Source organism: Mustela erminea, chromosome 17 (assembly GCF_009829155.1).
Source record: "Mustela erminea isolate mMusErm1 chromosome 17, mMusErm1.Pri, whole genome shotgun sequence".
Lineage (NCBI taxonomy): Eukaryota > Metazoa > Chordata > Mammalia > Carnivora > Mustelidae > Mustela > Mustela erminea.
The window spans coordinates 13,722,889-13,733,725 of NC_045630.1; the positions used below are offsets into that span (position 1 = coordinate 13,722,889).

The following is a 10,837-nucleotide window of genomic DNA, read 5'->3' on the forward strand; positions in this document are numbered from 1 at the left end:
CCTCAAGGAAATTGTAACCTCCTTGAAGCCTAGACTGTTTGACGTACCCCCCTTAAGTAGCATTTCCTAAAATCTTGACTAGGGAACAGGAATCTTTAGGTTCTTGTTAAAACCAGAGGCTTCTTGCCAACTGTATTAGAGAAACACTGTATCTATGTCCCTGACTTAAGATGCTGATTAGCATATTAAAGGCTCTGAAAAATCTTGCTGTAAACATACTTCCTTAAGCCATACTTGTTTCCACTAGCTTTTTTATTTCCAGGACTTTTTTTGTTCCAGGTTTCCTCCATTAACAGCAGTGGAATATACTTTGGGGGAATAGAGGCCCATTGAGTGAAGTTTCTGCCATATGATTCGTCTCAAATGAGGTGAGCAGAATAACATGGCATATGGTTGAGCAATTTTTTTTTTGATAGTATGAATTGTGTCCTGTAGAATAGGAACAGTTTTTAAAAGACTTAGTTCTGAGTGCTCCCTGAATTCAGCCTGGAGTTGGACAGATTGCTTGACACCCTCTCCTCCTGCCCTTTGTTCAGTCTACTCACCTGACTCCTGGATGGCATGTCTCCTCATTTGAAAATAGGGACAAGCATATATCTGAAAAATGTAGTCAGTGCGTCCTTATGCTATGCTGCGCCTTCGATGGTATCAGTGATTTTAAATGAAGTGATAGAATGAGGAGTTGCCTGGGAAAACTTGATTTTCTGTTTATACTTAAAGGAAGATAATAACGATAATTTTCCAGCAATAACAAGAAGTCCTCTATTTGATCCTTTCAACACCATGTGAGTTCTTTTTGCATCTTTTTGTAAAAAGTTTAGTCCAAGGTGGGCTTTTTGGCTAACTTGAGCTGGTTGCCTCCTTCCCTGGTATGATCTGAGAGTTCCAAAGCCATTTCTGGACCATTGTGGGCAACACCTGAGTAGGAACGTCAGTCTTTTGGCAAAAATGCCACATGTGACATCGTAACGCCAAACAAAAATGTTTTTCTGAATCAGGGGTTTGTACTGGTTTAAGATAAAGCTGGTATATTTGTTAAAGTTAGATACATTAGAGGGCTATTTCATAAACAGGATTATGTGTTTTTTAAAACTATACAATTTGGAGTTCACTGCAAGTTTTTTTTAAATAGTAAATATCCCAATGTATTTCAGTTGAGACTTAATTTACATATATCTGATTTTCATTCATTCTTCCAATCATATCAGTTGATGTGTAGAATGGTTAAAGAGCATGGACTTTGAAGTCGGGCAGACCTGTGTTCAAATCCTGACTAACTTCACTCCTTGCTATCCCTGTAAATTACGCAGATGACTTACTCAGGGAGTTTCAGTTTTCTTATCTGTGAAGTGGGAATAATATCACCTTGTTGTAAGGACTAAATGAAATGATGTATTTAAACTTCTGTTCCCAGTGTGTAGAGTTCAACTTAATTCCCAGCATCTGCACAATGTGTATAAAAACTACAATAAATGTAGTTACTATTATCTGCTACCTTATAATCATTTACATCTTTCATTCACTTAACAAGTACTTATTGAGTGTCTATTACGTGACAGGCACTATTGAAACTGCTCAGGATATAAGAGAGAACAAATAATTTCATGCCTGTGTGAAGCTTTTGTTTTAGGGAGAGGGTGGCAATTAAATTAGTAAGCAGATAGTATATCAGATTCTGAGAATCACTGTGGAGAAAATTAAGCAGGATATGGTAGGTAAGGCATGCAGTGGACGTGTGTTTTGGCACATGGGTGGGGTTGTGGGTTTTTATTTTTATCTATAATGATTAGGGAAGCCCTCACCAGTCATGTGACATTTGAGTAGACAGAAAGGAAGTGAGGAAAGAGCCTTCAGGACTAAGAAGCAGCAAGTGCAAAGGCCCTGAGGTATATTTGTACATAGCAGTGTCTGAGAAGCTGTGGGAAGTTAGCGTGGCTGGGGCAGAATGAACCAAGGGGAGGATAGTGGGGTATAAGGTCAGAGAGGATCCCTAAACCAGGTCAGGGGGCCTTGTAGGACCCAGTACACACTTGGGATTTTATCCTTTGAAGATGGAGCCATTGGCAAGTTTAGAGCAGAGGAATGATAAGATCTGATTGTTTTAAGAGGACCGGTCTGGCTATGGTGTTGAGAATATACTATACTGCAATAGGAGTGTAACTCATGCTACCTATCAATTATATAATGGGCATAACTCTCCGAAGAAAGTATTCCCTGACTCATTGCTTGTCTTCTCTCTCTACCCTAGGCTTCCACACCCTATGGTGCACTTTCCTTTTGTAATTGCCCATTTCCCAGGATAGCTGAATATCACTGATGTTAAGGGCAGTGTCCTAACTCTGGGCACCATAGCAAAATACCATAGACCGAGTTACTTAAATAACGGAAATTTGTTTCTCACATTTCTAAAGACTGGCAATCCAAGATCACAGCGCTGGCAAGACAGGTTTTATTCTGAGGCCTCTTCTTCTGGTTTGTAGACTGACCTCTGTCTCCATTGTGTGCTCCAATGGTGGAGAGATGCTATGTCTTCTTAAAAGGACACTGATCTTATCAGATCATGACCTCTTTCTTCTGGCTTCATTTAACCTAAATTGCCTCCATGATGACTCCATACAGGAAGGAGGTGGCATAGTAAGAGTTCAGTTCTTTTTACCAGAATGGACAGTATGCTCATTTAGCCACTGTAAAAACCTGCCACCCCCTCTTGAGAGAAACCTAGCAGTCACCACCATTTGTCCTCCTGAGGCATAACCTAGCAGAGTTGCTCGAGATAAAATAACATCTACCAAGGGACTGAGAGCTGGGGACACCAGGACCGCATCCTGAAGTCCTCCATGGGGATGGTTTCACTAGATGGCACTCCCCCTACCCCCTATCTGTTTATTTATTTCGAGCCTAATTAACATACCAGGTTGCACTTTATGCTGAGAAGCTTTAGAAGGAGTCTTTGTGCAGGTCTTTGTGCAGGGGCTCCTGCATAGTGCTCCTGCACTTTGTGCACAGTCTTTGTGCAGGTCGTGCTCTGTGCAGGGGCTCTTGCCTAAGTGGGGGTGAGTGAGAGCTGGAATCCATCTGGGCTCTTCTGGCCAACCCTGAACCCATCTGGGCCATGCTAGCCTGACGGGCACCATTTTCTAACCCACATAGAAATACCAATGGGCCGGCAGGAGTTTCGTGATGACAAGCGTTTGATGGGATATCGATAGAATAGCATCTTCTCTGTCCTTAGAAGAACTTTTTCCAGTGTGAGCATCAGAAATAGTTGTGCTTCCTGGGGCTACCTGTTTGTTTTAATCATGTGTATTTACAGCTTCATTTCCTCTTCCCATGGACCAGATTGGTGCCTTCCTGCTAGTGAGTGGAGGGGATTTCCTGGTAGGCATTCTGTGTGCTCAGGGCCCTCATCACACGGGATTCCTGGCCTCCGTGGGTGCTGTGAATGGGCCCGTGAAATGCTTCTACATTTATTAGTTTGAGAACACGTGGGATGCCCTGCTTGAGCCGGGGATACTTGAGTTTTGGTCTGCTTACATTAGGGGATTATTATAAAAGTTTGCCTTCATTCCACAGGTATTTGCTATGTGTCCCACTCTGTGCTGGTCCCAAAATGGAGGTGAAGAAGACAGGTTGGGACTCTACCCAGGAGGTTGTACGCTAATCAAGAGGCAGGTGAACAAGCGAGCAAGGTGATTATAGTTTGGGACAGGAAGCAAGAAGGTGCTGTCGCAGAGCGTTACTGTACGTGTTGGGGAGGGTGCGGTCAAAAAGGACGGGTTTCTTTAGACAGAGTAAGGGGAGCTTCTAAAGAGCGTTAATTTAGATGATGTAAGTTAAGTGCTTAGCTTGGTGCCTGACACACAGTAAGCTCTCGATTCTCGAGAAAGGTTATTGTTACTATCAACTGTCACCTCTCCCTCAGTGTATGCTGCTCAACATGCCAAGGCCAGAGGACCACATGGCCAAGCTCAAAAAGATGGCAGGACTTGGCAGATGTGCCAGCAGTGGATGGCGGGTTGGGGATCTCCAGTTCATGACGACCGGATGGGTCTTTCCCCTCCTTCCTTGTTGGGTGGTACCGAGGGCCTTTGCTGTACAGCTGAGTTCACATTTGTAATTTGAACCCTTTTTCCAAATCATCACCCCCAAGGATTAATCTGTGGCCCTTCCCCCAAATCTTTAAATCTGTATTTTCCCGACTGCAAGTTTCAATTCGTGTCCATTCAGAGCCAGATGCAAAATGTTTTGAATGAAGATGGGAGCAACGAATAGGTAAAGGCCCATGCTTGCAGAGATAATAATGTTCAGTGGCCAGGAGAGCTGTTGGATGGGTTAAACTAGATCCCTTCTCACGTCCTATTTTTTTTTTAATTTTTTAAAAAAGATTTTATTTATTTATTTGACAGACAGAGATCACAAGTAGGCAGAGAGGCAGGCAGAGAGAGAGGAGGAAGCAGGCTCTCTGCAGAGCAGAGAGCCTGATGCGGGGCTTGATCCCAGGACCCTGGAATCATGACCTGAGCCAAAGGCAGAGGCTTTAACCCACTGAGCCACCCGGGTGCCCCTCATGTCCTATTTTTGAGCATTCTCTGAGCTTCTGGAGCCAGCCAGCCTCTCTGGTGGAAGGATTAGGGCCTGGAGCAGGGAGCTTAGGTGAATCTAACAGGTTGATTTCGGTGTCTTCCTGGGAATGAGGCAAGGCCAAGCCCAGCGCACGAGTTAAGCTTGCTGAAGTACTCCGAAAAGCCAGGGTCTCCATCTTGCCCACAACTCAGTGCCTTCCCTTGGTTACCTAAGGGAACCCACTTACGACTCTATTACCCGGTAAATTAGGAGAGTGATTCAGTCAGGTATATTTATCATGAAGAGAACTGAAGATAATTAATACAGTGCATTGAATGCAAATTGTACCCACAGCACTTATCTCATTTTCAATTAGCACAAATGTTACAGCACTGCAGGCTTGTTATGGTTTTACCACGGGCTGGGTAATTAATTTCCGTGAGCCACATATCAGGCACCTGGTAATGCCGTTTATTAATAAATGTCACCCCAGGTATCGGTTTGTTAGAAGAGGTAAATAAATGGAATGCGCAGTTGTCTGCCCTGTGCAAATCTATTTTTACACCTCGCTGAATCTTTTCACTTGTTTGTTTATTGACTTGCATGACTCCTGAGATTACAATTGCAAACAAAAGAAGATCCCTACCCATCATGTGGCCTCAAAGCAGGGAATTCCCTTTTCTTCCCCCTCGGGGACTGTCAGGCCGGTGAGTGGAGTTAGTCACAGGCCGGTTTGTGTTGCCTCAGAAAGCATTTTCCCAAATGAAACCCCGGAGGGAGAGTCAGAAAGGAGAGACTTCTCCAGCCACACCTGTCCCACCCAAGCAGCCTCTCTCATGTGCATCTCCCCATCTGCAAATCTTTGAGGAGCAGGAGATCTTACAGACCCCTTACTGGGGCCTCCATCCTGCCTCTTCCTGGCCCCCTTTCCCTGCTCTACTTCTCATTTATACTCCTGGTTATTAAAAAAGGTTCTGGTCACCCATTCCAATGTGTACATGGGGGCTGTTTCCCCACACCACCGCGCAATCCTTGGACACCAGCTTGGGGTACTACAATTCAACTCCATTCTGGCACAATCTACAAGGAGAGAGCATCAGATCCCACAGGTTAAGGACTCAGTCCCGCAGGATTGCCCTCACTTTAGATGCCAATCACTCGTCCAGTATGGCACCTGTGCTTCTGACAGCCCGCTCTAAATCAGAGGTTTCCATGACCTCCTCCCCCTCAGAATTCGATTAACTTGCCAGAATGACTCAGAGAACTCAGGGAAATATTCACTTACATTTCCCAATTTATTATAAAAAGATATAATAAAGGACGCAGAGCAACATCCGGATGGAGGAGATGCATGGGACAACGCGATGGAAAGGGTGCCGAGCTTCCACGCCTTCTCCAGGCACGCCACTCTCTCCGAATCATGTGTTCCCCAACCTGGAGGCTCTCCAAACTGTGTCCTTTTGATTTTGGGGGAAGCTTCATTCCATAGGCATGATGGGTTAAATCACTGGCCATTAGTGATTGATTCAATCTCCAGGGAGGGGGGTAGGCGGTCCTTCCCCTTGCCAGAGGTTGGGGTGAGACTGAAATTTCCAACCCTCTAGTCACATGGTTAGGTCTCCAGGAAACCAGCCCCCTTCTTAGGAGCTTTCCAAATGTCACCTCATTAACATAGCAAGAGACACCTTTATCCTCTTCTTAGGAATTCTCAGGATTTTAAGAGCTTAGTGCTAGACATGGAGTCAAAGTCCAAATATATGTTTCTTTTTAGAAGTCACAGTGTCAGAGCTAACTAACCTGTGACTCTGGGGACTCTATCATAAGAAGGTGGGAGAATTTGGTGGCCTTCCCACAAAAGTGGATTGTTGAGCAGAAGTCCCATATTTCTGTGAGCTTTTCCACATTTCTGACTTATATCTTCTCTCTCCAGACTAGCAGGTGACATTAGTTTTTTTTGTAGAAAAAAAAAAAAACTAGTTAACAGATTCTGATTGCATATTTACCATGGGTCTGGAACTTTCAGAGCTGGAGGGTTATATGCTCAAATTTTATCAAAGTTCTTGTGGGAATGTCAGTTTTGCCAAGTAGACAGTTCGCTCTTTTTTTTTTTTTTTTTTTTTTCCTGATCCAGTGGGGACCAGAATCCAAAATCAGCAATTCTCAACTTAAATTTTGAATTCAGTTGCTTCTGAAGTTCCCTTGAGGACCCTATTTGAAAAGCCACTGTGATTTGACTGAGTTCATCCACATGAAATGCTCGGCACAGTGCCTGGTACCCACCCAGTAACTTGACTGTGATTAGTATGGGTGTCGTTACCAGCACCGGTTCCATCATCCCAGAGCCTCCTACAGGGAGTGACCGTCTGTTTAGCAGGTATGTATTGAGCACCTACTATGTGCCAGGCACTGTTTTGGCAGTGCAGACAAAACACAAAAATCCTGGTCCTAATGAAGACAGGAGGTGTTCTATTGGAAACAGGAAATAAACAAGCAGATCAGTAGGATATATAGTGTGCCAGACAGTTGAGTGCTGCTCTCCCTTCCTGAGAATCCCAGGAAGGGAGAGAAGACTGGAAGTGGAAGGGGCTTTCAGCTTGGAGCTTTCAGCTTGAAGAAGGCCTTGCTGGCTCCTGGCTCAACAGAGAGCCTGCATCTCTCTCTCAACACTCTGCCTGATGCTCTCCCTGCTTGTACTCTCCCTCTCTGTTAAATGAATAAATAAAATCTTAAAAAAAAAAAGAATTTAAAATGCTTCTTTTGGCTTTTGTGTTCAGCAATAGACTATAGGAGGACAAGGGCAGAACTAGGGAGACCAGTAAGGAAATGTATTAGTTTCTTATTGCTGCTATAACAAATTACCACATTTAGTGACTTGAAACAACAAAAATTTATTATTTTACAGTTTAGGAGGCCAGAAGCCTAAAATCAAGGTCTGAGCGGGGCTATGTTCCTTCCAGAAGTTCTAAAGGAGACTTCTGTGACTTTTCCAGTTTCTAAAGACTTCTAAAGACTGCCTACATGCCTGGACTCTCAGCTTCTTCCCTAGTCTCGAAACCAGCAGCAAACTGTCTTCATCTCTTTTCTCTGACATTTCCTTCCATTGACCCATTTCCTTCTTTGACTTTGACCCTCCTCTTTCCCATATGAGGACCCTTGTGATTAAGTTGGCCTCATCTGCATAAGCCAAGATAATCTCCCTGTCGCAGGATCCTTAAATTCATCACATTTGCAAAGTCCCTTTCACTATGCAAGTTATTCCCGATTTGGGGGGATTAAGGTGTGTTCATCTTTGGAAGGCCATTATTCTGACTGCTGTAGAGGTTTGTGCCTTTGTGCAGGTGAAGGATGAAGGTGGTTTGGGCAAAGGTAGTGAGAAGCATTTGGATCCTGGTTATATATCAATCTGCTTTGTATCTTAGGCCATTTTCAGCATGGAAGCTTCCAGAATACTCTGGGTTGTGCTGTGGCATCAGCATCCCCTTTTTCATTATAATTTCAACTGACTTGGGGTCCATATTGCATCCCCCTCTTAACTAAGGAACCATGGATAGTTGTGGTGGGAAGGGACTTCAGAAACTAATGAGTTTCCAATTATGTCTTTATAAGTTCCTGCTTTGTCCTGGGACCATTGAAAACTCCTTGGGTGGTTTTCTTTTTTCTTTCTTTCTTTTTTTTTTAATACCAAATTTATATCTGCTTTACTCTTTTATTCATTCATTCAGCATTTCCTGGGCATCTGTTGAGTGCACTGCTCTGTGCTATGTAAAAGTAGAAATAGAAAGTGGAAGAGTCATGATCCTTATCCCTGGGAGAGAGGGATCTATTTGTAATCTCTTTGGAAGGAAATCAGAGAATAATTTCAGAGCCAAATGTGACTGAAAAATGAAATGCAAGATTTATACATCAGTACCAAGGGAGTGAAGGATGTGGAGAGGCTTCTTGGAAGAAGTAACAGGTCATGGATTTTTAGTTTTAGTTTTCAACTGAGGGCCAGAGAATTACCAGCTTTTAATTTTGTTAAGAACAAATATTAGAAAAATTTTTACCATCCCTTATTACATTCATTTTATAATAGGTAAGACATCTAAGCATCTAAGATATGAAAAGGACATGATTGGGCCGCCTGGGTAGCTCAGTTGGTTAAGTGTCTGACTCTTGATTTCTGCTCAGGTCATGATCTCAGGGTCGTGAGATTGAGCCCCACATTGTGCTCTATGCTTAGTGGGAGTCTGCCTGAGATTCTCTTCATCTTTCTCTCTCCCTCTGCCCCTCCCCTCCTCATGGGCACACATTCTCTCAGTTTGATAAATTAATATTAAAAAAAAAAAGGACATGGTCTCAGAATCAAGGGGGAGTCCCTTGCATAAAACATATTTAGTTTTATAAAACCCCAATGCTTTCTTTTTCTCATTTTGCTGAGAGTTGTGGATTGGTATAGGACTCCACACCTCAGCCTAGAGACAAAGGCTATTTGGGTTGTTTATAGTTTAGATTTCTGACTTTATTGAACATGACCTTCTCCCTTTATTTCTTTGGGCCCTGAATTCAGGTGGCTGGTGACCAGATGACCAGGATCTAATGTCTTGCTTGTGGATTCTTGAACCTTTTCCCTGTTCCTGGCTCCTTTACCAGAGGGAAGTTTGAGAGGTGGAAGAGGGAAGAAAAATGCTGACCAGTTGCACTGGGGCACCTGAGGTCATCGTTTGGTGAGTGAGTCATTGGCCCAGTGATAGTCTAGCTCTACATGGCGATTTCGGGATATTCTGTGGGTTTCAGTCTTCATGGTTTTTTAGTTTTTTGTGGCTGTTACAATAAATGACCACAAACTAGTCACAGTATTCTTATAGTTCTGGAGGTAGAAGTATGAAATCAAGGCGTCAGCAGGGCTGTGCTCCTCTCGACGGCTCTAGGGAGAAAGGCTTCCTCATCTCTTTCTAGCCTCGGGTAGTTGGGTAGCCATTCTTGGTGTCCCATGACCAGCACCACCACCACTCCAGTCTTTGCCTCAGTCATCCCATGGCACTCTGTGTGTCCGTACGTGTGTTTGTCCACTCTTGTAAGAACATCAGTCACTGAATTTAAGGCCTCGGTAATCCAGCAACACCCCATCTTAACTAATTATATCTGCAAAGGCGTATTTTCAAAGGTTTTTTCCTCAGGTTTTGGCAGATTTTAATTTTGGGAAGAAACTGTTTGGGCTCAGTTGTGTTCCCTCCAAGTTCATATGTTGAAGACCAAACCCTACCTCAGAATATGATTGTCTTTGGAGATAGGGTCTTAAACAGTGAATTAGGTAGAAATGAAACATTGGAGTGGGCCCTAATCCAATCTAACTGGTGTCCTTACTAGAAAAGATTAGGATACACAGAGACATCAGGTGTGGTCACACATGAGGAAAGACCATGTGAGGACACAGGGAAAAGGCAGCCATCTGCAAGCCAAGAAGAGAGGCCTCAGGAGAAACCAACCCTGCCAACACCTTGATCTTGGACTTTCAGCCTCCAGAATGGTGAGAAAATAAGTTCCTGGTTTTAGTCTACCCAGTCTCTGATATTTTGTTTTGGCAGCCTGAGCTGACTAATACAGACACCATGCATCCCAGTCCAATGCCAGATATCCTTTATCTTTAGCTTCGGCAAGCTGGTGCATGATGGAGGGATTCCAAAGTAGATTTCAAGATGTCTGTGTTATACCTGCACCTTTTGTTACCATTTCCTCCATAGTGTTGACACACATGGAGTAGACGTGCCGTGCTTAGAGGATGGGTTGGCAAGGGAGGGGAGGGATTCAGCACCTTTATACAAGATGCTGTGAGATGGCAGCATCCAGATGGACATCCAGAGGCCACTGTCACTGGACAAATTCTGTGTAGGTATTATGGATTCCAGTGTTCTCTTTAGTTCCAGATTCAGCAACCGTGTGTCCTTATTGGGGGGCAGGTTTGTGAGGGGAGGGGTTGGGGGGCATCTCTAACAGCGCTGGTTTCCCTGCTCCCAGCCTCATTATGGCTCCCAAGGAACTCTGTCTGACCCAGGCCAGCCCTACCCCCTCTCTGCACCCAGTAAACATTGCCGGTTTGCTTTCTCATGAATATGGATTTCCGTCGTCCCTCACTGTAGGGATAGATGTTGGGGGCAGAGCTGTTGATTACATTTCCAGCCAATCATGCCCATTAGCAGGGAAGAGCGATGGGCATTATGCCTCTTCAGTGAGGAGCCATTTGCATTTGGTTGGGTCCTGCTTTCTTTCTGAGCATCTATGGACCCTCAGCACA

The 10,837-nt window shown here is 44.1% G+C and overlaps 1 long non-coding RNA gene across 1 annotated transcript; it reads left to right on the forward strand.

The window, feature by feature from the left end:
* Nucleotides 1-281: 281 nt before the first annotated feature.
* LOC116576800 lies at nucleotides 282-10,012 on the forward strand. Its single transcript, XR_004280281.1, has 4 exons — nucleotides 282-368; nucleotides 3,574-3,689; nucleotides 9,113-9,269; nucleotides 9,913-10,012. It is a non-coding gene; the product is annotated as an uncharacterized LOC116576800 (long non-coding RNA).
* The last annotated feature ends 825 nt before the right edge of the window (nucleotides 10,013-10,837 follow it).